The 27,379-nt window shown below is 46.7% G+C and overlaps 1 long non-coding RNA gene across 3 annotated transcripts; it reads right to left on the bottom strand.

Annotated features, from left to right (window-relative positions):
• Window positions 1-8,200: 8,200 nt before the first annotated feature.
• On the bottom strand, window positions 8,201-24,064 carry LOC122230603. 3 transcript variants are annotated; one of them, XR_006207608.1, is made up of 5 exons: window positions 23,770-24,064; window positions 18,728-18,806; window positions 11,328-13,020; window positions 9,901-10,418; window positions 8,201-9,823 (listed from the first exon to the last, which is right to left on the bottom strand). It is a non-coding gene; the product is annotated as an uncharacterized LOC122230603 (long non-coding RNA). The 3 variants fall into 3 exon arrangements; XR_006207610.1 differs by having other exon boundaries at window positions 23,802-24,064; XR_006207609.1 differs by lacking the exon at window positions 23,770-24,064 and adding an exon at window positions 21,903-22,036.
• Window positions 24,065-27,379: the final 3,315 nt, after the last annotated feature.

The raw sequence follows: 27,379 nt of genomic DNA, 5'->3' as shown, positions 1-27,379 counted from the left end.
AAAAATCCCCAATGACCTGCGGATTTTACAAGCAAACAGTCCCACGACTCATAAACCCTGGCCGTGTGTGCAAAGCAAAATTTCGATCAGGCCTCAGTGTCCTGCTACATGCAGCGTTACGTCTGACTGCTGCACCGTGCCGCAGGACGCCTGTCCTTGCTTGTCAGTGACTTTGGAGCCGCTCTTGTGCTTGGATTTGCCTAAGCAGCATCGTGACTCCCAAGATCCCAATCGATCCCAAGATCGAGCTGCTACTGGTGGGTGTTAATATAGGTATACTATGTGACCACCAAGCCCAATCAACCTCTGACCGATCAGTAATTGTTCTTGGCATACGTCCCTTTATGTTCTAAAAAGCCACATACCTATGTGTCGAGCCATTTCTTGCTTTCGTAAGTATCTCCTCCTCTTCCTGTTTACGTGTGGAATCCCTCCCGTCTGTGAGACAATAGCAAATCCAATAAGACTAATTTTGTAGTCTTGAGCTTTTTAAAAAATTATTTTTATTTCGTTGGAATGGAAACAGCGTTACAGGGGTGCTCTGATGGAGAGGGACCTAGTATTCCCTAGGAGAGCTCAGCGGCTGCTACCGATGATAGTAACTACAATAATTTGGGAGTGAGTGGGTCCTAAGACCTTGTTAAGATGTTGTTATCTGCCAGGGCCTGAAAGAATGTATTTTTCTTCCCTTTTACTCGAAGAAAAGAAGATGAAGTGTCTGTCTCATCTCTTTCTTTTGCCTTGATGCTCTAGTGATCATTTCGTTTTCATCAATGATTAAAGATCAAGTAACTATTTAACAACATCCTTTCTGCACCTCAACCCTTACCAAAGTCCCTTATGTTTCTTTGCTCTTCTGCTTTGATGGATTAAAAGAAAGAAAGCACGTAGTCACATAACCCTTAAAGGCACAACGATTTAAAGTCCACACGGCAGAGACGTGCACGGAAGCTATCTTCCTGGAAGCGCCTTGCTGGGGAAACCACGCACACGTACAACGAAGGAACAGGTGCGGTCCTAAGCCTGCCGCAGGTGTCTCTTTTGGAACCTTCCCTTGTGGAGTTTTGGCTCCTTCACTGCCACCTTCTCGGTGGTGGCAAGACTGTTCGTTGCGTGAGAATGTGACTTAGAAATTAAAAAAAGACTAGCGCATATAGTAAGAAGTCAACTTTGAGAAGGCTGTTTGGGAAAGAAAACAAAATGTTTTCCAGAAAGCACACAGTATTTTGGAACCCAGTAATGAGGCTCAGGAGAAGGAAATATTTTATTAATTTTAATTTGCGCTGATACGTATTTTTTTCCCTAACCCTTTGTCTCAAGAATCTCCTTGTCTTTGCGGGGTCACCTTGGCCAAGAACTGAGCTATCCGTGTCCAAGCCATAAGATAGTTTTGCCTTCACCACACCACGTCCCTGGGGCAGTGAAGATAGACATTTGTCACAGCAGCACGGGAAGCCTTGCTCCTGGGCTGAAAACAAGGCCTCCTGGCAGCTGTGATCTCTCTTCTCAAAAATCCTTGCTTTTGGTAACCTGCCTTCAAAACTGTCAGGCCAACAAGTTTAATGGTTTAATTTTCCGTGCAAAAGTCCACATTCTTCTCAGGAGATTTGTATTCATTTGAAATTTTTTCCCCAAATTTTCTATATCTTTGCTTGGATTTAACATATCCATCGCAGGACTCAGCGCGTAGTATATTTGAGTGTCCCAAGGTCTTTTCATCAGTCTCAGGGGCCACCGTCTGTATTTCTTGGTTTGCCTCTACTGAGTCTGTCAGAAAGTCTTGCCCTTGGCAGGTACACCTTCCTATAAACTCTGTTTATGTGTGATTTAAAGATCTACCACAGGGGCGCCTGGGTGGCTCATTCTGTTAAGCGTCCAGCTTCAGCTCAGGTGGTGATCTCGCGGTTCACGAGTTCGAGCCCCGCATCGGGCTCTGTGCTGACAGCTCAGAGCCTGGAGCCTGCTTCGGATTCTTTGTCTCCCTCTCTCTCTGACCCTCCCCCATTCATGCTCTGTCTCTCTTTCCTTCAAAAATAAATAAACATTAAAAAATTTTTAAAAGGATCTTCCACATGTCTGCTGCAACTACGGCCTCACAGTTTTACAGCAACACAGAATAATGCATGTTTTTCTTTACCCCCCCCCCACCATGAATATGGCTGACCTACTATGCTGCCCGCATGCTTCTTCTGCTCGTACAACCACACATATACATGCCTCAGGACTTCTGGCCACACCTTGAATTTGCAGAGAAGAAACCATCCTACACTTGTAGGGCTCTGAATACTTTAACAACTTTGAACATTTAATAGCGTGCTGCAGACCTGGGGAAGGAGGTAGCACGTGTCTGGTTACTTGTACTTTCCAGAAGACTCGACGGTTCACTGAGGTTCAGTGTCTCACCCTGTGTGACCTCTCAGGCCAGCACAGTAACCTACACTTTTCCTTTTTGCTCCTAAATTTACAGCATGGAATGTCATTATGGAGCTGATTTCTATGTGACCTAGGTCAACATGGGACCATCCAGGGCGAGCATGAGGCTGGGAGTCTGGGTGAATTCCATGACGGCCCTAACATGTTGCAAGGGGCCTATGATTCAGGAGCTGAGCACACGGGATAAGGATCTAGAAGGCAGAAATGACATTCAGCAATCATCCTGGAAGGAAAGAGCAGAGCGGTACAAATGCCACTCACCAAGACGGAAGCAGAATCCACACCGCTGTTGCTCATCTAAGTAGGGACCAGCAGTCAACCGAAGAAGAGATGTGGGGGGCGGCCAGGATCAAGAAATCCTGGAGGAAGGTCGTGGTGACCCAGCAAATCTACCTTGTTTGGTTCAAAGTTCCTTACATTCATTATGACTGCATCGTATTTCCTTAACACAGGTAAACATTGTTAGGATTCCCCATTTTACAGAAGACAAAACCGAGGCTCAGAGAAATTAAGGAACTTGTCCAAAGTTACACAGCCAGTAAGTGACAGAGCCAGGGGTAAAACCCAGGATGGACCCAAGTGAAAGTCTGTTTTCTTCCCCGGGCTCTAGCCTGCATCCCGGGTGGGCGTCCAAAGGAGCGTAAGGGATTTAGTGGTTGATGTTCTCGGAGCAAACAAAGCTGCATTTGCTTGGCCCTCAAGTGTTTTTGCCAAGTGAAAACACAAGCATGGTTGAGTTGCTGTGTCACCACAGACCTGGCCCATGAGTGCAAAATTAATGCTGAGCCACAGCAGCACAAATATGGATTTTGCCTGAGTGTTGCCCGCTGGGGATGGGGCGGTACATTTCCTACTGATTGTCTGGGCTCTGAAGACATGAGTCGTAAGGATTGATACTGGGAACTTCAGTGAAACTCTCAGGTAGGCGATCACTTCAAGGTCTTGGCCAGTCATGCAAAAGGCAAAGAGAGTTTTATAGAGAGAAGCAAACACCACAGAATCAGCAGAACTCTCTGGAACCGGATACTAAGTTTATGGGGCCTACTGAGGACAAGCGAGTGGCCCCTGCACCCTGCTGTGATAGTGACCAGGGACGGAGTGGAAGTGATCAAGACCCAGCCACCAAGAAAAGCTAGAAACACGGACAAAGGTCACAAGGGAATCTCTGGAAGCTGACTGTGGAAGGCGGTTCTGATGGATGGGTCCCGACACCATTTCATGGGCATATGGGAGGCAAGGGCAGTATGAATCCACAAGAGAGGATGAGATCAAAGAGGTGAAGTTTCGGGAGTAGGCCTCCAGTCCTAGGGAGTCCAAATCAGAAGCAGAGCCCTGTCCCTAGGAGGGAGTCAGTGAAGAACAAAAGCAAGGCAAATCTTATTTCTGGAGGAAAAAAAAAAAAACCCATCCTGAGGTTGGAACTCCACCACAAAGAGGCTGGCCAAGGTAGGAATGGAACCGGGCAAAATATCGTGGCTTCCTCCCTGGGAAGAAGGGTTCGCAGTGAGCAGGACCTAAGTCGAGGTGGACTTGGTGAGGACCCAATGGCCCGTTGCCTCTTTCCTTTCCCTGAGTAGGAGTCAGAGGTGGAAATCAGAGCTCCTGCCTCAGGGCTCCCTAAGCAAAGCTTAGGAGGCCAGGAAGCAAGCACACCCTTCTAGACATGGTGTGTCGTTTATTGAAAGAAAACGTGGTTCCTCGCTTCGCTTAATATTTACTCAGCCAAGCCAGACACTTTAATAAACACGTGATTACCAAGCCACATCCTCTGGAGTTCTGTGATTGCCACGTTAGTGTGTGTCTTTCCCTTTTAAGCACACACGTCGTGTTGAATTAGGGACCACTTCATGAGCTCATCTTGATTTGATTACTTTGGTAAAGACCTTATTTTCAAATAAGGTCACATTCTGAGCTTCCAAGAGTTAGGACCTCCACGTAGCTTTTTGACAGGACAATTCACCCTACAACTATTCTTTCCTACCTTCTTCATTGCCAGCTTGTGCACACTCAACCCTCCTCCTGTCCTTCTTCTTGGAAGAGGTAAAGGCTCCCCTCAGTAATAGTGACTGTCCTGAATTTCCCAGTCCTGCAGAATGGACAGACAAAGCAGACCTCTATCAGATGTTCCCTTGTGATTTGGGAATCTATGGCAGGGGACACTCTTAGACGCTCCTTCTGAGAGGGTTTCTGGTTCTCAGTGCAGAGAACCAAGAGTCTTCTTCCTGGGAATTCTCTCCATTGCTTCATACAAAGGAAGGCTTTTTTGACACTGGTTTTCAAATGGTCAGAGGCTAGCTGTAGTCTCTACAAGTTAATCATATACTGGGCTCCCCATCATCCCAACTGCTATCACAAAGAGCTTGCTGATTTCCCAAGACTTGGAAGTACTTGACATGTAGGTGCATTTCATAATTCTGTGTCTGTCATTTTTGGCGTTTTGTGTCTCCTACTACAAAGGTTAGGAAAAACTCTTCTTTTAATCAAGGCATGCTTCATGGAGGAGGTTCTGCAAGGACTGCCCTTTAGATGCTGAGGGACGCCTGCTGGGTTCCCACACTTGCATCATTTTGCTGAATCTGGTGGCATCACATGTTTATGAGAATGAGGCTCTTGTATATTGTTTTCATCCCCAAGTCGTCTCTCCCCCAGCACTGGAAACCTGAGACCCAACCTTGCTTCTCCCACCTTCCCTCCACCAGCATCTAATCCATTGCCAGTCCCTGCCCACAGGACCCCTGACGGGGCTCCCATTCTGTTGCTCTGCCCTTCACTTGGGCCGCCATTGTCCCTTATCTGGTTTTTCTGAAAAGTTTCACACTGACTGTACTGTCTCTAGTCTTCTTCCCTTCCAATCCACCCCTCATGGTGTGCCCAGAGTGGTTGTCTAGAACTGATGACATTAAGATCTGGTGGGATTATGCCCTCACACCAAACCTGACTCTTCAAAAAGGCCAAGTGTCCTAACATGGCATTGATGGCTTTCTGAGATCTGGCTCCTGATAACCTTCTCCCTCGTCATCCCTGTGCTTTGGGTTCTATCTTCAAACATCCTGAAACATTTGCAAACCCCTGAATGCTTCTCCAGCCTCTAGGCTTTGGGTTATGCTTCCCCCTCTGTCTGGGATTTCCCTGGCCAAGTCCTGCTAGGTCTGCTGACAGCTTTGTACAAATGGCTTTCTTGAAAATATCTATGATATCTCAGATGAGGGCTCCTGACCACGCTATTGACTTCCCATAAGGCATAGTTCTCACCTCTCAGAGGCTTCCCTGATGCATGACTGAGCTTTACAACGCCTCTAGATAACAGTCCACACCTTCCCAGCTGTATCTCCAGAGCCAGGCCTTGTAAATGAGCAGTTCCCATCCTTGGTTCACTTCTGTAACTGACTCAACACTGGTTCTTCTGATAAAACTAGGTGGGGTGTGAGGTAAGATAGTGAGGCATTTGCCTTGGGTACTAAATGTAAGGAGTGCTAAAAAGCCAAGTAATCAAGACAAATATTTTGAAGCAGTGTTTTTTAAAATTGAAATCAATGCAAGAAATCCATGATGGACAAACTATCAAAAATTTAAATAAAGATATAGGATCAATAAGAATGCTCAAAGGAAAATCTATAACTTCAGGTCTTTATTTTAGAGAAGAAAAGCCTAAAATCAGTGATTTAAGCTCCAGCCTCAAGAAGTGAGACAAAGAATAAATGGAAGGAAGGAAATATCAAAAACAAGATAGAAATCAATGAAATAAAAAAATACACAAACAATAGTTCTGTTTGAGGTAACAATTTTAAGCTCCTACAGATAGAAGCTATATAGCTTCTGCGAAAAATGCATAAAATCAACTTCCCAAGGATTCTACAGAGTGAAAAGAAGCAAGTAAGCTCTTAAGAAGCATTGAAACTCACAGGAAGCAGCAAGCATGGGGGAAGCTCCCTTCTCTGTAGCTTTGCCCTAAGGCAATTGCAGTCGTGGTGTCATAAGTCAACTAAAACTCCAATGAAAAGTCACCATTATTCTGGCTCTGGAGAAAAGGGAAGGTGCCCGGGGCAACCAGGGTTACTGGAGGGTGGCAAAAATCTAAGAAAGGAGGGAACATGGAGTGGGAATCCCTAATTCTGTGCATAAACTCTAGAAAAATCTGTGGGTGACCACTGAACCGTTCACACACAGGACAGACTGCAAAGTCCAAACTGAGAATTACGGGCACTGCATACACACAGGTGAGATCAAGTTGGAAGTTTAACCCTAACCAAGTTATTGCCCGTTAAAAGAAAAAACATAAGCACACTTCATAAGAAGAACATAGAATTCAGAGTCTCTACTATATGCCCTTGACAATATTCAGGATACAGTCCAAAATTAAACAACATATGAAGAATCAGAAAAACGTGACCTAGACTCAAGAGAAAAGACAATTAACAGAGGCTGACCCTGAGATGACAGTCGTTAAAACTGCTCGATGAGGTAGAGAGAATACAATGGTGATGAATGAAAAAATAAAGAAATCTCACTAGTGATATAGAATACATAATTGTATACAAGCCAATCTGAAATTTTGGAACTGAAAAAATAAAATATCTGAAATAACAAATTTGCTAATGGGTTCAATAGCGGAATGGAAGTGAAAAGGGAAAGGATGGGTCAACTTGAATATAAATCAGTAGAATTATCTAAACTAAAGAACAGAGAGAAAAAAGTTAACATAGCCCAGGGAACTGTGGGATAATGTGAAATGCCTAATGTACCAGCAAGCAGAGACCCAGTCATTGCATTTTTAGTCATTACCCAAATAAAATGAAAATGTATATCCAAAGACACACACATCATTGCTAATAGCAGCTTTATTTGAAATAGCCAGAAAATCCATGAACAGCCTAAATGTTCATCAATGGGTGAGTGGGTAACAAAATGTGATCTACCTATATAATGGCATACAAGAGAAATCAATGATCTACTGATGAAGACAATATCGTTGGATCTCAAAGTCATGTTATAATGAGCACACGAAACCACATAAAGAGAATACATACTGATTTATTCCCTATCAAATTCTAAAACATTCCAAATAATCTATATTAACAGAAAACTAATCCGATGCTAACCAGCCTGGTCAAGGATAGAGAAACAGAAAGGGCATGAAGAAATTCTTGGGGGTGATGGACATGTTCAGAATTTTTGTTTTGGTGACGGTGCATAGTCTATCTACCTCAAAACTAAGTCCTAGAGATCCGCCGTATGACCTAGTATATGTAACTAACAGTACACCATCATAACATTTAACATCTACAATACGTTAAGAGTTTAGATCTCATGTTAAGTGATCTTACAAAGAAAGAAAACTCCATGAAATAGAACATCGGGAAACTTTTTGAAATAATGCATATGTTTAGAACTTTGGTTGTGGTGATGGAATCATGGGTATGTGCACATGTCCAAACTCACAAAGATGTATGCATGTAATAGGTTCTGTTTTTGTACGTCATTTATACCTCAACAAGCTAAACGCGCGCGTGCACGCACACACACACACACACCCAGGACAATTTAAATGAATGCAGTTACCGTATTGTAATTTACCACAATAAATCAGATTAAAGAATTGGTGTTTATGCTAACCACTAGGGAGCTAGTTAAAATGAAAGTTCTGGTTCTCTAGGCTTGGGATGGGTCCCAAGATTCTGCGTTTGTCACAAGCTCCCGGCAGATGCCCAAGCTGCCAGTCCAAGTTCCACACTTAGGGAGCCTGGGACCACAGGACTTAATCTAGAGAAGATGTAGCAGAGGAGAATTTTATAGTCTCCTGGCGTGTGTGATTAACATCACCTCTCCCATTCTTAGAGAGCTGTGGTATGTCCCACAACTTCTCCTATACAGTCTTATCAACCTGTGTGACTCTAATGGCAATAACAATCCCATCTGGCATTTACGAAGCACATCCTAAGTGTTGGATACTGTTCTCACAGCTGTACAGGAATTTACCTGTTTAATCCTCAATGCCAAGGCAGGTACTATTATTATCCTATAACAGGAAACGTCAAAACCAAAGCACAGAGAGTCTAAAGGACTTGCCCGGGATCATTAGCTGATGCCCAGAAGAGGCAGACCCAGCCCTAGTCATTGCCCCCGTGACATTGTGCTCTGCGTCGTCTCAGAAGAATGATCATCTCCCAAGTGTGACAGGTTCTGGCCTGAAAGAAAGTCAGAGCTGCTGACCTGTGTGAAGAACCTTCCCACTTTGTCATTCTTTACGGAGAGCGTTATTGTTTCAACATCAAATATTTATTGAGCACTTGCCGTGTGTCAGGCTTTATCCACAAGATGGCGGCAATCTTGCCACATTCTCCGGGAGTTATGGCATCCATTGGCAGTCTGCTTGTTGAGCAGTTTGCTGAGGATGCCAACCGCATTCCTTACCCTCCTTCCGTTCTCCTGGTTTTGGTGTTGTGTCAGAGCAGAATTTGTGCCACCCTTTTCCCTAGTGTCTCCTCGTAACAGAGCCCAGCCTGTGGGAGGGCCATGATATGAGCCTCTGGGGACTTGGGCTACCCTTTTGATCCCTGCTATCAAGGGAATGGAGTGTTGATCAGATCTCCCTGCTGTAATGGAGCTCCTAAGTGAGATAGAAGGCAGGGAAACCTCTGGAATTTCTTCCTAGTGACCCCTCAGTTACATCCAGTCAGTTTCTAGGGCAGGAGCTGACACCCTGGGCTCATTACCCATCCTCCGAGAAGTCTCATGATTGTAAATGTTGAAAACCTCCTCTTTTCCTGTTGTCTCAATATCCCCACAAGTAGGCTGCAAGCACCCCACTCCAACAACCAGGTGCAGCGGGGTGATAAGGCTGGCCCCTGCCACAAGTTCCCCTCCTTGCCCTCTTGGACCATGACCTAGTGACATTCAAAGGCACCAGTAAAATGCTTTTTGCTGGTTTACTCCGCCCGACTTCACTAAAGGCACTTGCCTGTGGTGTCACCCCCTCTTGGCTCCCTGCCCGCCTGGTGGAGCCCACCCCCTGGGTGTTCCGCCCATGGGGCTGCTGCGTGCTGAGCCACGCCAGGCCTCCCTCCTCCAGGACCTGCAAGTATAATCAATCCCGTTTACTTTCATATGCCTCTCTGTTGTGTTATTCTGTGTCCACCCAGATCCATCGCCAAAGAAACCTGTCTTAAGTAACGTTAACTATTCCATACAATACGTGGTTTTCTCTCCTGGACTGAGGGTAAGAGGGTTCCAGGTTCCGGGGTGAGCCTCCAGCTCATCTAGCAGCAAAGCTTGCGGAAGTTGGGAGCTGAGCACGGTGTCCAAGGACATCTGTGTGATGCATTGACCGTGTCTAGGTCAGCGCGGGAGCCTTTCAGGGCAGCCGGAAGGAGGAGTTTCCTGAAGGGTGAGGCTGTTGATGATAAGAACGGATCAACAAGTTACTCCAAACTGTAGATCTTCCCTGAGGAAGGGACCCGGACTACTGACCTCTCCAAGCCCTCAGGGATCTAGAAGTCTGCCTCAGAGAGTTTCGAGTGTGTCAGGATTTTGTGGGTTCCACAGAGCGGAACATCAGCCGCCAGAGAAGCTGATCCAAGGGGACGTTGGCCAGGCCCACCTCCCAGCTGAGGACGCGGCTTAAAAACAGCCTGGGCAGCTTCCTGGTAGTCTCGTCGCTCTTGCAGAAGAGTTATTTTGGTGAGCTGAGTGTAAATGAATGAGAAACACACGGATTTAATTTCCCTTGAAATTAGGGATGGGTGAGCCAGCCACAGTTTGGAATTACTGAATGTCTCAAACTATTTTGCTCAAGTGCTTTGGGTTCAGAAAAACCAAACCCGTGGTTCTGCACAGCCTGTTTCTCCTCATCTGAGTGAGCCTTCTCGTATTTTAAAGAGGATCTGATCTGTATGTTTCAACGTCTTCACACCGCACTCATCAAGATGTTCAATAAGATTTCTTGGAAGCCTGAGAAATACGTTGTAGCTTTTATGTTCAAACACCTTCTGTAGGAAAAGGAAACAGCGGAGAAGTTAGGGAAAACGCCATGCCAGGAAATGTGGGTTCGGGTTGAAGTTCACACTTTTGGGCCGTTCTAGGACCCAGAATCACACGCCTATTCGGTACACGGTCATAACGTGCTAAAGGGGTGTGTCCAAACTGCCTTGGAAAGTGCAGGGGAAGGTGGGTAAGTTCAATAAGGATAAGCTCTGGGGAGGCCGGAAAGTGTGGTGTTGGATTTCAGCTGTCAGGCTGCATATCCCTCGCAGCCATAATAGACCGGAGCAGAACTATGGCATCCTAACGTCACCCATCCGCATGGATCTCCACCATTCTCCAGGAAGCTCTTAGTTTTATATGACATGGGATAAAGGGGCTGCTTATGGGCTGCTTTGGGGCGGATGGGTGACCAGAGATGGTGAGAGAAATGTGTCTCAGGAGGTAGGCGTAGAGAAGGAGGAATGCAGCGCCAACTTTTTTTCAGAGATGTGGCACCAACCAAAGACTCGCAGGCGAGTCCTAGGGAGCTCTTTTCGCCCGGAGCTCAGCTTGAGGTTCCAGGAGACCGAGTAAGACACAAAGGGGAGAGAGGCAATTGTCTCCCTTCTTATGGAACAGTCTGTCTGCCTTCTGTTGGAAGCACAGTACTCACCAAACCCTAATGGACCCACCTCTGTTTATAGTGGCACGGGGCCCAGCAAAAGAAAGGAAGGAAATAGCAGATTCCTTGGGTACCTGATAAAGTTTGTCTCAGGTGCCTGGGGGAATACCAATTTGTGGTGGGGACTTTATACAGGAAACAATAAAAGTCACTGACAAAATCCAGAGAATCAGGGAATAAGGTTTCTTCTGGTTACCACGTCCCCATTTCGATATCCAAGCTGCGGTCTGAAGACCAAAAACAGATCACATACCTCTTTAAAACTGTATTTGTTCCGGCTTTGAAATTAGAAGACCCCAACAGGGCCGCGTGGCGGTGACAATAGCAGTCGTCAACGTCCTTGGACTCCCCAACATTTCTCAGTCTCCTTTATAGCAGAGTTGAGGACACGTGACTGGTTCTGGCCAACAGAGTACCATTATGAATGATGTATCTCCTTTTCTGACCAAGGTCGTTAATTCGTCTGTCCCTTCCTTCTCTTTGCTCAGGGATCTAGGACCGCAGATGGCTTAGGCACACTGGACTTCTTGCAAAGGAGGGCTAAGCCTTGATTCCGAGAAGTCACTGGGATTTGTGGGTGGGAGAAGCTTGTTTGTTATGGTGGCTGGTGATAACTACCCTGACACAAGCTGTAACTTTTGAGTTTCTGACTTAAGATGCGTCATTACGATGCCCTGATGTTAATAAAACTGGTGATGTCACGCCAGAGTCTCAGAAGTTTTCGAAAATGCACTGGTGCCTTCTATTAGTTATCTCTTGGCGCATAGCAAATCACCTTGAGAGGGGGAGGTTTATAGCAACAAGAGTTTATGACCTCAACGTGTTTGACGGTCAGGAATGCGGGAGTGGCTTAGTTCCATGGTTCTGACTCCAAGGGTCTCATGCAGTCGGGGCCAAGGTAGTGACAGAAACGGCAATCACACGAAGGCTCATTTGGGCCTGGAGAAGATGCCGTTGATGGGAGCACTCCAGTTTTCACCGGTTATTGGCTGCAATTCTCACTCGCTCACCACGCGGGCCTCTGCAGAGTGACCCGCATGGCGCGGAGGCCGGCGTCTTCCAGGGAGAGTGATCCAAGAGGGAAAGCAAGCAAGAAGCCACGATGCCTTCACTTGCTCTGCCTCTGATGTGGCCCTCTGTCACTTGTGCTTCGTTTCCCTGCTCACAAGCAGTGAGTCACTAAGTCCAGGCCACACTCAAGAGGAGGGGAATAAGCGTGGCATTTTCAGGAGAATGTCAAAGAACTGGCGAACGTATTTTAGACCACACACACCCCGTCACTTGCGAACAAAGCCAACGGGGATGGAGCCATGGGTTTTACATAAGGTTGCAGGGGAAGGGCTTCAATGAGCCATCACAGATCAGGCTCATGGCACATAATGGTGTGACGACTTCTTCCTTGCTGTATTTCCTGGTCTCGTGAGCAAAGCAGGGGAGCTGAAGCCATTCTAGTCAAACTAAGTAGACCGGGCCCTCACTTGAAGCTGCCTACTGAGACGCCAAGGTGAGCATAGAGGCCTTGCTGGTCATTGGCTCCTGTGAATTACAAGCTGCCTTTGGCATGATTCTCACGAAGCAGGGGCCCTGGCCGTGTAGGCAGGTAGAGGGGCAGCATCCCTCTGACATAACTACCTCCGCCAACCTTCCCGGTTTGCCTGGTGGGGGTACAGCCTGCCGCTTGCTGGTCCAAACTCTGGGAGTCCGCGTGGGAGGAAGAGAATAGGATAGATAGAATAGGAGGAAAGGCTTCCTTCTGCACAAAACATGGCGGGCAGGTGAAGCTGGCCTTGGCTTAAGCCAAATGGCAGGAAATAGCACCAACACTGGAAATACTAGCTCCGTCTTCCACCTTTCCTCCTATATCCACAGGGTCTATGGAAGTATGCCTTACGTAATGAGCACTTTGTTGAATATTCTTTTGTTCATTGAATGGCACAGCACTCATCCTGGAAGAGAATGTTCTACGTCTGTTAGGTTGCTGGTGTCAGACACTTCATCATCCTGGGCAAACTGGTTGCAGGCTTGCACGCTGGGGAAAGGGTGGTGAGTGCCTACATAGGGATCGCATTGGGATTTAATCCACTTCTGTTGTGGCCCGTCCTTGGCTGAGCCCACTGTGGGATCTGCACCCAAAGTTGGGGCAAAGGCCAGAGATGAAGGCACAGTCAAGCCACACCTTCTCAGGCTGATGGCATTTCAGCAGCCAGATACCATACTCTGCTTCGGTAGCCATAGAAAGCAGCCACTGGAGACAGCTGGTGAGTGTGGTCAAGCTGGCTATGCTCCATTAGTCTGCCAGGCCCTGGGAGCTACTGGCAGCCACAAGAAGGGGCTATCTCTTTAGATCCCCCCCGCCCCCCGCCAGATTAGGCACTAACGTCAGGCTCTGGGACCATTTCAGCACTCCTTCTGAGCTGCCATTAGTGAGGTTGTGAAGTCCTTCAGCCTCAAGGGACAAGAGTGGAGTTTGGTGCCCTCCTTCTAGAAACAGACAGATAAAGAGCCAGGGAAAAATGAATTTCTCTCTCATCTGGGCACAGGTAGCCCTCGTGGCTAGAGTGTGAGACACCAAACTGATGAAGTAAGACATCCCAATTAGAGTTACAGTTTTATTTTAGCTTGAAAAAGACACTGTTTGTTTGTTTGTTTGTTTGTTTGTTTGAATATCAAGAGGAGAAAAAAACAGAGTGTGATGTCACAGAAGCCAAGGTCACTGTCAACCATCTCAAATGCCACTGAAAAGCCAAGAAAATGAGGGTCAAACAGTTTCCATTGACTTCACTCTCTTGGAACTCACTGACGATCCCCAGAGAACGGTTTTGATAAAGTAAATAATGGGTGGGGTGGGTTGAATAGAAAGTTAAGATTAGGAAATGAAACCAATGAGCGTAGATACTTTCAAGAAGTTAAGGCTATAAAGAAGACCAGAGAAAGCTGAACAGGTGAGAATTGGACAGATTGTTGAGGGAAGATTTTGTTTTATTTGTTTGTTTGCTTACTTATAATTTCTTTTCCTTTTTTCCTTATGTAAATGTGTATGTGTGTAAAGCCAGTATTTTGAATATGATTTAAAATGTCTATGTCTGTTTTCAATCAACTGAGTTTTGTTTTGTTTTATACTTTTTGAATTTCTTCACCTGTTTCTCACACTCTATACTCTGTTTCTGCCTCTGGAAACCACCAGTCTGTTCTCTATATCTATGAGTTTGTTCTTTGTTTTGATTTGGTTTGTTTTGAAAAGTTCTACATCTGAGAGATATCGTAAAGTATTTGTGTTTCCCTCTCTAACTTATTTCAGTTAATGTAATGTCCTTAATGTTCCTCCAAAGGACACACAGTCTGAAAGTGAAAGAATGGGAAAAGATTTTCCATGCAAATGGAAACCAAAAGAAGGCTGAATAGACTACATAGATTTTAAAATAAAGCTTGTAATAAGAGACAAAGGTTAGGTGTTACACAGTGATAAAGGGGTCAATCGAACACCGGTGTGTAACATTTATAAATATTTATGCACTCAACATAGGATCACTTAAATATATAAAACGAATATTATAACAGACCTAAAGAAGGAAACTGACAGCAATACAATAATAATCGGGGACTTTAATACCCCACTTACATCAATGTAGACATCATCCAAACAGAAAAGCAACAAGGAAACATGGCCTTAAATGCACACTAGACCAGATGGACTTAACAGATATATACAGAACGTTCCACCCCAAAGCAACAGAATACATATCCTTCTCAAGTGCACACAGGACATACTCCAGGATAGATCAGATGTTGGGCCACAAGATAAGTCTTAATAAATTTAAGAGGACTGAAATCACATCAAACATCTTTTCTGCCAACAACGATATGAAACCAGAAATTAATTACACAAAGAAAACTTGAAAAATCACAAATAGGTAGAGATGAAACCCCATGCTACCCAACAACAAAGGATCAAAGAAGAATTCAAAAAGGAAATCGAAAAATACCTCGACGCAAGTGAAAATGGAAACATAACATACTAGAATGTGTTAGATGCAGTTCTGAGAGGGAAGCTCATAGAAACAAGAAAAGTCTCAAATAAGCAACCTAATTTTACACCTCAAGGAACTAGAAAAAGAAGAATAAATGAAGCCCAAAGTTAGTAGAAGGAAGTAAATAACGACGATAAGAGCAGAAGAAAATGAAATAGAGACTAAAAAGACAAGAGAGAAGAGTGTTTGTGTATATGTGTGTGTGTGGGGGTGGGTGGGTGGGTGTTGGTGTGTGTTTAATAGTTTCTCCCCGTTCCTTTTTTTCTTGCTCTCTTCCTTTGTGGTTTGATGACTTTCTTTAATGGGATTCTTATATTCCTTTCTCTCTACATTCTGTATATTTACTATAGATTTTGGCTTTGTGGTTACCATGAGGCTTACGTGGAAGCAACTATTAACAGACCTAAAGGAAGAAATTGACAATAGCGGGGACTTGCATACCCCACCTTCATCAGTGGATAAGGCTCCAGGATGTGATTGGCTTCCTTGAATAATTCTGTGGGCTGGCGGACGACTGAATGAAACCTACTACTCGCGGATAAGTAAGAACTGCGTCTGGTCCACTTGATAAGAAATATTACCTACTTAGGAGGACCCTATCGGCAGGAACAGAATGGGGGAATGATGAGGCATTGGGCATTTGGGGCTCTCCTGATGTGAACTGATTTTTTAAATGTTTATTTTATTTTTGAGAGAAAGACAGAGACAGACCGTGAGCAGGGGAGGGGCAGAGAGAGAAGGAGACACAGAATCCGAAGCAGGCTCCAGGCTCCGAGCTGTCAGCACAGAGCCCGACGCGGGGCTCGAACCCACGAGCCATGAGATCAAGCCTGATGTGAGGCTTGAATCCACAAGCCGTGAGATCACGACCTGAGCCAAAGTTGGACACTTTAACCAATTGAGCCACCCAGGCGCCCCTGAACAGATTTAAGGCAGCACAAGACATTAAGCCTTAATTTTAGGCCTTATGCCACACACACTTCAAGTAGCTTCATCATCAAAACACTCCTACAAAATATCACCATTTTATAGATGGTGGATCCGAAACTTAGCAAAGCGTCCAGTGTTAGCCAGCTGGTAAGCAGCTGAGCTGGCGTTCAAATCTGTTTGTTAATCCCGGAGCTTGACCCCATAAACCATTGCTTCCAGGGCAGATGTAATCGTCCACCTTAGGAATGGACTGGGAGAGGGGACGAGAAAGAAAGAGAAAGAAAGAAAGAAAGAAAGAAAGAAAGAAAGAAAGAAAGAAAGAAAGAAAGAAAGAAAGAAAGAAAGAAAGAAAGAAAGAGAAAGAAAGAACATAAGCAAATACACCACATGCTACCCTCCCCCAAAAGCCATAAAGCTCCATTTAAACACAGTCTCTTCCTCGGCTCACCCACGATTTGACTTTTCCAGTCCCACACAACCTTCCCCAAGGCAGCTGGGTTAATAATACAGCCCCACTGACCGTTAGCAGCCAGACCCTGCTTCAGATGTGCAACCTGGTACTTTAATCACTGGCCCCTGAAATGCATGCCTACAAGCCCAACTGCTCTGGACGCACTTCTGATTATACTGCCCTGGGGAAGAGAAATCGTCCAAGCAGATCAACCAGCTCCCAGGTGTTGCAAAGTCCCAAGCCAAAGATTGCCCCGAATTAGTCACCCTTCTGCACATGCATGTTGGGCATGCCAACGGGGCTTGGATTTCTAGAATAAATTCCTCGGCATTGAAAGGGATCTTAAATCTCATCCAATCCGGCCCCTTCGTTGCCCAGTTAAAGAAACAGAGCTTGAGTGGTATCCTCAAGGCCGCAAACTGAGTCAGGGCAGGACCTGCTTGAATCCCTTTCTTAGACCCTTTACCGACCCCCTCCTCCTGTAAGCCCTCCCGCTATAGAGGTCAAAGAAGTCAGTTGGGCTCTTTTTCGAAGTCCCTTGCGGTTAGGGTGACCATTCGACGCAGACGTATCACGAGGGAATCTGCCAAGGGAATCGGGAGAGACTTTTCCTCCCTGATAGAAGAAAAGAGGGAAGCAAAGAGAACTCTTTCCCTTCCCTGCTCACCTGTCTGGGGCTGAATTGTGCCCACCCCCCAAATTCTTATGCTGTAGTCCTACCCACCCACCCCACCCCCCTCCTACCATGGAAGGTGACAGCATTTGGAGGTATAGTCTTTAAAGTGGTAATCGAGTTAAAATGAGGACATTGGGGTGGCCCTAGGCTAATATGACCGCTGTCCTTCCAAGAGGAGATTAGGACGCAGACACACACAAAGAGAAGATGATATGAGACATAGAGAAGGGAACATGATGAGCCAAGGAGAGAAGACTCAGCAGAAACCAACCTGCCTGCTGACCTCTTGATCTCAGACCTCCAGCCCCTGAGTTGTGAGACAGTAAGTTTCTGTTGCTTAAGCGCCCCCCGCCCCGTCCCCCAGTCTGCAGAACTTTGCCATGGCAGCCGCAGGATGCTATACCCCAACCCCTGCCCCCTGGCTCCTATAAGAGCCCTTGAGGACACGATGCTCGAAGCCAGAGGAAGTGTCTTTCAACCATGAGGAGACTCTCAGAGCTGCGACACAGCAACCCGGCCCGAAGCTCTGCGTTTCTGAAAGTCCCCAGCCACGGATGTGCTGCTGGGGCACAGGCTATCTTTGGGCAGTGAGGCTGTAAGGTCCTCTTGGTCGGTGCCCTATTTGTTCAGCCTTCCAGCTCGCGGATCTGCTCTAACCTCATGCCCAGACTTCAATATGCTCGTGAGGTGTCATTCCTGGAGTTGGACTGTCCTGACATCTCAAGCAGGATCGCCGTCACACCTCAACTCCTACACCAAGCTCGTGACTTGCACTCTGCTTCCCTGGGTCCGGGGATTACCATTATCAATCACAACGTCACCCTCAAGCTTTCATGCTTTAGTCAAGTCCCGGAGAGCTTGATTTACGAGACAGAGTATTTGGATGGAGGCAACGTGGGGTCTATGGAGATTAGTTCAAAGTAGGGTACAGGGGTTCATGAAGCCACTGGGGGCCTCCCAGCAGGACCTTGGTCCTAGGATAATCTATGTTATGTTATTGAGTCCCTGGGCCTGGAATCAATCGGGCCCTTTGTTCTAGCTGTGTCCTCACCCTGCCACGTGCTCAAAGCCTAAGCAGTCAGCTCACCAGGCTGCCTGCACCTCTGTCACCTGCCTGTGCCAGCCACCCCCTTCCCGCCCCTCCCTCCCAAGAAGGAGCTGGCTGCCCGCTGAGAGCTCCGCCCCCCTTCACATACCAGCCTCACCCTTCAGGGCCTCTTGTGACTCTCTTCCTTTCCTCACATCCCTGCCCCTCCTCCCTCCTGCTCTCCAGTCCCGAGCTTTCGCTCACCGGGCGCTCAAAGTCATCTTCTGCCTCCTAGGTTGTGCGGTGAATTCCTCTCCCAGCCTCTCTTAGTGCCTTCCACAGGCCTCTGGCTTACACTATGCCCAAAGCCACGGTCGCTCCTTGTTTAAAACGTGCTTCTTTCCTCCCACGACCTGAGATCCTGAGGGCAGGAACTACCATTCATCTTTCTTCCACCCAAGCTTCTTTGGGGCCCTACCCCGTCCAACAGCCTCCCCAGGCACCCACGCAGCCCCAGAGGCTAGTGGGCACAGGCACTCACCTGTGTCGGGGACTTGTTCTCACTCGTTTCTTTGCTTTCGCCAACCTTCTGATCCCAGCAGCCGGAAGCTGTGATGTGACTAAGTAAAACGTGAAATCTCAGATTTATTAATCACTTCCAAGGTGTTGCACTCCCTGATAAGGATTTACATACACCCGTTTTATGAATTCTGATGACAGCTCTTATATACCTTGTATATAGGGTGTATGCTGTTTGTGTTCATGGTTCCCCGCTTCACAAATGTAGCAGTGGAGTCTCGGGGTGGGTGATGGGAACATGGGAAGATTGCACAAGATCACACAGTCAGGAAGCAGTGACGCCAGAAGTCCAGAAAGAGAGCTCAAGGAAATACCAGCCCAATCCCGATTCTTTGCTGCCTTCTCGTTTTCACTGGCAGACAGGTTGGTGTGAAAGTGGGGGTTCCTTGTTCAAAGAGAGTGGACGACTGAAATCTCTGAGCTCAGTCTCCTCCTCCCTTCTCTCTGCCAAACTTTGGGTTTGCACTGCAGGATCCATGAGTCAATGTCAGCCTTCCATGAGCCCTGGCTTTCAAATAGCCCTGGCAGGGAACACTCAGTCAGTCAGGGAACACTTTCCCATACTTGGAGATCTTTACGTATGTAAATCTCATGCAGGCTCTTGTCCTAAGGCTGTGGTTTAGGTGTCTAATTGCGACTGTATTCAGATGATGTGTGTAGCATAGAATGTGCTTGAGCTCAGGACCCAGCTAGAGTAACGAGTGCCAAAAGTGAAGTCCCAGGTCATGTGCTCACACTGTGTGGGGGGCCACAGGCAGGTGCCGGGCAGACAGGAGGTTAGGTCCACCACCCAGCTCAGCCTCAGGGGCAAGTCCATACCAGGGGTTTGCCTGGAGTGGTCTCCTACATAACACAGATGGTTCTGGAGACCAAGTCCCCCCGGGGGGCCCCAGGTGGCTCCAGGAGTTCTAGAATCTGTGACTCTGCACCCCACTTTGAACTGACTCTCCATGGTGCCCCAAATGTCTGCCTCACCATAAGTCCAGCTACCTGTGACTTGGGTAAGCCAGGGACCACAGGCAGTAGGTCAAGTTTTGCAACGCCCTTGGTGTATACATGGCAGCACTTCTCAGAATTTTCTACTGAGTACCTCCAGCTATAAAGGACACCCCGGGACTGGAGGGATAGCTTGGAGTAGCCCCATAATGATCATGGAATGTCTTTGAAGTCTTGTATTTATCTTAATAATTGATGGGAGTTTTGTGTCCCACTCCATAATATACTGATGTCTATTTCATATTAAATATAGAATTAGAGATTGCCCAGAACTTCAAAAAAAATGTGCCCTGTGGTTTCGCGTTGCCTCAGTTGAGGGCTCTGTGCCCTGGGAGTAAAAATGCTCCCATTTGAAAGCAGGCTAATCTAAGACATTAACCTCATTGACTATTCCAGAACCTTCTCTGGCTCACTCTTGGGAAAACCACAGGCAGCCAGGGGCCTGAACTTAAGCAACATGCACATATGGTGAAACCAACCAGAGGGGAAAATTTCCAGGAGATATTTGCACATGAGCAATCATTTATTTTTTAGACATACATATATGTTGCAAGTATGGGCTCACCTTTCTTGTCCACAGGATCCCAGCCAAACCCACTATCTGGGTACTTCTAGAATGTTTGATCCACAAATCAGGAATCGCAAACAAAAGCCATGCTATCTATCCTACACAGCGCCCACCCAGAAGCTACTGGCCTGGAAGACAGTGGAATGGTCTCCTAAAGTTGAGCCGCTGACGTACAGATGACACGTGGCAGGGATAGGGTGCCATCATGCAGGATGTGGTATACCAACTAATGACCGTCCTATGGTGCTCTGTCTGAAACAGGTCCAACATCTGAGTCTGGGAACCAGGGGTTGGGAGTCAAATGGCCCTGCTCCCACCATCACTGCCGATGAGCCATTTAAAGAATTTGCACTTTGAAGTCCGTATGGTTTGAAGATTTCTGGGTCTAGAGGTCCTAGTTCCCAGAGTTGGGAAATGCTTCACAGGGGATATGAAGAACCTCGCTGAAACTTAAGCTACGGCTGCCATCAAGTAACGTCAGGCTCCTTATGCCGAGGGACCAGCAGGCAAAGAAAGGGGGTGTCATACTGCCAAGGGTAAGTCCTGATCTTTAAGAAATGATAGGCTGCTGCTACACAGCGGGCATAGAAAAAAAAGGCTTGGCACTTGGGTAACAAAGTAGGGCATCTCTCAGTGCTCGTCCTCTCAGTTCCAATGATAAAAGAACAGAAACCATGACCTAAATGGGTATGGTACACAGGGACTCAGATTCATCAGAGATGAGAATCTGGGTCATTCTATCAGGCCATCTGTCTACACCAGCAGAGCTGTAGCCGAGGAGGAGGGAATCTAGACCGGGCAGTGGATAAAGGGGACAACACGTGTCAGTTCAATGATAGCCATTGAGTATCAGCCTCTCCCTCTGCTCACTGGTGTCTTCCTCACTTCCTTAGATGTAGATTTCCTCCAGAACACTCTCCAGTCAGCTTCCCCATCCAGCTCTCTGAGCGGTTCCAAAGTACGTATGCTAACATGGTACGCTCTCCTAAGATTTATCTGAGAGCGAATCTTCATTTGAAGAGTCTTTCCCCCTGTAAAAATTAGTGTCCCTCACCCACTTCAAATATTACTGTGGCTCATTGCCCTCAGCTGAAATACAGCTATGGCATCATAGAAAAGGAATATTTCAATGATTAAACGAACACCATTGAGCCATAGGGCTTCCTGTCTTTCCCTGTCTGATATTTCTGTTAATGGTGAAGCGTGATATTAGAAATGGCATATTCTGACTTATATTGTGATATTCTGAATACAGAACAGCCAAAGCAGTTCAGGTCATCGTCACTTGTTCTTAGATGTAAGCAGAACACTTTGTGGAACGAGCAAATTCTTCAAGCTACATTACATAAAATGTGCAGAGAAAATTTTTATGAGATTCCTGTTACAGTTGGTGGGCTTTCTTTAATAAAATAGTTAAAACTTATTAAGCCACATAACATGTATTCTAATCATAATCAATCATCATCTTACTTCACCTTATAGAATATTGTGCATTTGTCTTATCTATGGCCAAGAACTAGGCTTGCTCAAACTTGTGATGAAAACATTTAGGTGCTAACTTACAAATACACACCAGGGTGGACAGATTTTTCATCCTTCCTTTAAGGTGTATGTGAACATTGTGAAGCGTAGCTACAAATAGGAAAAAATAATGCCATTCATACCTGCCATGTTTTCAAGTGATTGGTAAAGAAGAAAGAAAGAAAGAAAGAAAGAAAGAAAGAAAGAAAGAAAGAAGAAAGAAAGAAAGAAGAAAGAAAGAAGAAGGAAAGAAAGAAGAAAGAAAGAAAGAAAGAAAGAAAGAGGAAAGAAAGAAAGAAAGAAAGAAAGAAGAAAGAAAGAAGAAAGAAAGAAGAAAGAAAGAAAGAAAGAAAGAAGAAAGAAGGAAAGAAAGAAGAAAGAAAGAGAGAAAGAAAGAAAGAAAGAGGAAAGAAAGAAAGAAAGAAAGAAAGGAAGGAAGGAAGAAAGAAGAAAGAAAGAAAGAAAGAAAGAAGAAAGAAGAAAGAAAGAAAGAAAGAAGAAAGAAAGAAAGAGGAAAGAAAGAAAGAAAGAAAGAAAGAAAGAAAGAAGAAAGAAAGAAAGAAAGAAGAAAGAAGGAAAGAAAGAAGAAAGAAAGAAAGAAAGAGGAAAGAAAGAAAGAAAGAAAGAAAGAAGAAAGAAAGAAAGAGGAAAGAAAGAAAGAAGAAAGAAAGAAAGAAAGAAAGAAAGAAAGGAGAAAGAAAGAAAGAGGAAAGAAAGAAGAAAGAAGAAAAGAAAAGAAAAGAAAAGAAAAGAAAAGAAAAGAAAAGAAAGGAGGCTAAACCACATAATAGATATCCCTCCACATGGGGTGGGGAAGAAATATCACCTCCCCCACAACATGACAGTCATACATTCTAGATCTTCGGAGTAATCCCAAATTCTACTCTTTTGATCTATTGTCCTTAGAAGCCCGTGTAGTGCAGTGAGATAAGTTGTCCTCTTTGGGAAAGGGGTATGGAACACATAGTCCTTATAGTAGCCACGCACCTTCTTTTCCAGCCTACAGAGCCTTGAAGCACAGAGGCTGTTGCGTCCTTGGCTTCCTGGCCAGGTGTTCCTGGCTGGCCTTTCCCCAGCAGTTCCCAGCAGACCTGGTTCCTGGAAGTCATGCCTGTGTTTCGCTTCCAGGCCTATCTTTGCCCAGAGTTTCAAATTCCCCACCACAAACCTCTGTTCTTTCTCCCCAAGGACCCTCGTCAGTTTTTGGAAAGGAGGGTTTCCCTTGCCCACTGCCGGTGCTTTAAGTCGCAGCCAGCATCTTTGCCAGGGGGCCACCGGCCCACCCAGCTAACTAACCAACAACTCTGTTTTTGCTTCTGAGGAAAAGTGCCTCCCTCATGTGATCGTCAGAACCCAGCCAGAGGACGCATGAGGGCAGAGCCTGGACCAAGGGCCAAGGGCAACAAGCCCAAGCTGAGAACCGAGACATGAAGTCATCAACAGTCACTGCTGCTCCAAACACACCCTACGGTAGAGCCTGAGGTGTCCATGGAGTGGCCAAGAGTCCCCACTCCCTTGATAAGGCAAGGTCAAGAGTCCCAGCCTTGGAGAGGTCAATAGGCTTAGACGGCCACATCTGGTGTTCAGTCTTGACCCTTGCATCTTGACCCTTGATGTTGTACAAGTATTAAGCGAGAGAGGTCTTACGCTCGGATCTCCCATGTTCTCCACCAAAAGGTTTAAAGCTTGGTAGCGTTCAGAAAAGTGCTCCCCATCGTTTGTGGCGTCCATGTCCTCAATTAACTGCTATCTGCGGAACGATGCGTTAGCTCGGTGAGGGCAGGGACGTCCCTCTCCTTCGTTATCTTATCCCCAATGCCTAGATCACAACTGCCCTGGCAGAAACCTTCAGCTCCTTATTACCAGGGTTGTGTCTCCCAATCTGCTACTCACTGACCACCTCACTCTTTCTTACCCACCTGTACGACACGGGTTGGATCTCTTTCATTACCTTACTTCCCCAGTTGACCTCCAGATGCCATCAGGAGTATATGGATGGACAGGTTCAGCCCGGGAGTCCCTGAGCAGGTAGGGAGGGAACAGTTCCTCCGCAACCCCCTTCTCAAACTCTTTTTCATTTTGCCGCCTCAAACTCCGTCCCTTCCCCCGGATGACCAGAAAATAGAAACAGACTTTAGGTTTAAAAGGGTCTCTGTGAAGCACCAGGCCACCTGCTGAGATATTACATTCTCATCAAGATATTTAGAATCGCATTTATAACCCCAGAGTATTGGCCTTGCATTTCCTTGACAGCTGCTGACCTCATAAATGTCCCCATAGCATGATAGTGGACTAGCGCCCAGAAGGTCTTTCAAGAACGATGGGGATTGTATGAGGAGGAAAGAATCAGCCCCTTTAATCTGACAGTCTTGGTCACTTAGACTGTGAAACAATCCTTCTGCTCAGTCTTTCCCTCTTCTGAATAATCAAACAGTCCCTTCCACGGCCTCGGTGAATTCAAATGCAGCACATTTACCCAGCGAAAGAGGCCACGGGTGACTTGGATGAGAACTGCCCTTTCCCACCCACGAATAACGGCCCCGCAGCCAGCTTAAGCTCTGGTGAGCACCGCGCCTGCCCCAGCGAGCCCAGAACAGTTTCTTCTGCTGACATCTGCCATCACTCTCTCTCCCCCAGACACTTCCTCTGTTATCAAGTAGAGCAAAGCCAGGAAAAAGTAAGTGAATCAAGTGTTTGCTTGGCTGTCGAGTGTCGATAAAATGTTGGCTTTTGTGTGGTTCTGGGCCGGGCATGCACTCCGCGAGCCAGCCACCCCCGGGGGACAAAGAGAGCCAAGGAGCAGGTGACAATCCTTAAACGGTGCCCAGTTCCGGGTGTTTAGCCCAGCGCCTGTTCACTTACCCCAGAAGCTCGACTCACAAGGGACTGTGTTTATGCTGAGTCTGTCCCGGGGTCACTTTGGCTGAGTGTGTCCACTGGTGCAGGTCCCACAGCAAGAAACTGAGCCCTAATGCCAAGAGAGATTAGAAGCCCGCTGGCAGGAAAGAACAGAGAGAGTGAAAAAGAGCAGTCTCAAGACATCTTTTGCAGATTGGGAGTGCACTCTGCTGAGACTGGAGACTGACTTTCCAGAGAGGCAAAAAAAATAAATAAATAAAATAAAATATCGTGATTCCTAGTATTACTATAATTATCGTGACTATTATAATATTCATATATTAATAAACATCCACTGAGCTGTTTGCTCACATCTGCTGGTGTCTACACTTTTGGCTCCCTTGGGGCTCACTGGAGCAAATGTGACAAAAACTGGACTCTCTTTTTTTTTAATGTTTATTTATTTTTGAGGGGGGCGGGGAGCAGAGAGAGAGAGAGGGAGACAGGATCTGAAGCAGGCTCTGTGCTGACCGCAGACAGCCCAACGTGGGGCTCGAACTCACGAACCACGAGATCATGACCTGAGCCAAAGTCGGACGCCCCCAAACCTGGGCTCTTCTGACTCCAAAAGAAAGCAAATGATCACAAGTTTAAAGCCTGAGTAATCTAACTGGCCAATAAAAGGAATGGGGATATTTTCACAAAAAGTAAACCATCACACAAAAGGGGATTCTCCCTGTGACCGACTCCTTCTCCCTAAAAACCGGAAAAGCGAAAAGCTCTGCGTGTTGAGAGACCCGTGCTTTCCTCCTGGTTCTGCCGGGAGTTGGTGCCGTGGCCTTGAGCATGGTACCGACCTCCGTATGTCCTCTCGGGCTCGAGAGGGAATTGATATCTGCTGTGCCTGCCTTGATATGAGAAATCAAGCACACGTGGAAACCCTTGAGAAGGACAAAGGGCCAAACGGAAGCAAGGTCCCAGGGGCATTGGTCCTACCACAGCCTGGCCTTGCGCGAGGATATGCGTTATGTAATTATTCGGCTTTGTGGGAATTATCTTCAAAAGAATAGGAACTGTGGGCTGGAATATAAAGCCTCTGATGGAAAAGGGCAGGTAGGTTACTTTTGCTTTGGTTCTTTCTTTGGTTTTAATCCCTTAGGCCATGTAATCACTCTAGTGTCAGTTATCGCAGATCAAAAATCCGACGCACTGACACACGGCCGCCCCAGGATCATAGGCACGTATCATTAGAGACTCATTCAGGAAAAGTCCTCCCAGACTGATGAGTGACTAGAAAACATGGAAAGAGTAGAAGAAAGGGCAAAAACCATAGATGAGGCAGAAAAAGCAGGAGATGGGGACTAGCTGAGTAGACATGATGATGCCCTGCCCAGATTCCCCTTCAGGGGAGGACGTATCGCTCCCAGCTGCCAGGATGGCTATCAGCCCTCCTTGGATGGCCTCAGTCACAGGGGGATGGCCCACAACCAATGATGGGTGGAAGAGGGAGTATAAAGGCCCAGCATTTGGCCATTTTAGCTCCCAAGTCCTCCGCAGAGTCAGCCGAGGCTGCCTGTCCCGCACCGCAGCTCAGCTTCTCCCTCAGCCCACCCATGCTGTCCCACCCGTCCCTCCCACTGGGGGTGTCCATCCCAAGGGCTCCCTCTCATCAACACCTACCCTAAACTCCAGGTCAGAGTGTTCTCCCAGACAACTCAAATTGTGACAACTAGGAAATAGAATGGATGGACTTCTCCAAGACAAAGAAGAGAATGACAAGGGCAAGGGGCAGACCTCCTTCCTTTGTGCCATCATCACCTGTCCCTGTCTGGGTCTCTGCGGCAGCCAGGTGCTGGAGCACAGCTAGGTTCCTAGGGCAGCTGTCTCACCCTAGCTCCGTCTCTCACTAGCTGTACGATCTTGAATAGATCAACCTCCTGGGGCCTCTGTTTACCCAATGGCAAGCAGGGAGACTCCCCACCTCCCAGTTGAGTCATGGTGTGAGGGTCTGGTAGAGTAATGATGTGAATGAGCACAGGGAACCGTAACACTCCACCTGCTGGTGGCCATTTCTCTCTCTCGCCCAACAAAAGATTGAGAAGCCAGTAGGAGCTTGAATACAATAGCCTGAAAGGAGGAGTTTCTACTCTGCCCTTCAATTCCCACCCTGCAAGCTGATCGTAGAGAAGAGTGGGGGTCTAGAAGTGATGAGGGGGCATGATTTTCTCATTAAACTCTCACAGTAGGGTAATCTTGAGTCCCTGCTACCTGTCGCGCATTAGGCCAGTCTCTCGTGCTGTTCACATGGGGGGCGTAACATTACCGAAAATCCCTCACACAAATAAAAGCCTCCCACATGGAAAGGGGCCAAGTAAGAGGAGTCACAGAAGGCCTCCACTAAGAAGTGGCATTTGAACTGAGAAACAAATGATGGGTAGGAGTTACGTTGACAAGGAAGGGAGGGAAGGTGGTTCCTAGTCTGATTAAATGCAAGTGCAAAGGAGTCCCCGTGGCAAGGGGGCCAGTGAGCACGAGGTCTGGAAGCCTGGGGGTGAGGCCGTGGAAGCAGGGGAGTGAGTTGTGGGGCCGGGCTGTAGAGGTGAGCGAGAACCACACGGGGCAATTCCTGGCGGGTGAGTTAAAGACCATCATCTTTATCCTAAAGCGCGATGACGAGCCATACGATCGATT

This window comes from Panthera tigris, chromosome C2 (assembly GCF_018350195.1).
Source record: "Panthera tigris isolate Pti1 chromosome C2, P.tigris_Pti1_mat1.1, whole genome shotgun sequence".
In the NCBI taxonomy this organism is placed as follows: Eukaryota; Metazoa; Chordata; class Mammalia; order Carnivora; family Felidae; genus Panthera; species Panthera tigris.
Note: the sequence above shows the minus strand (reverse complement) of the source record. Positions and strands in the feature narration are given on the sequence as shown.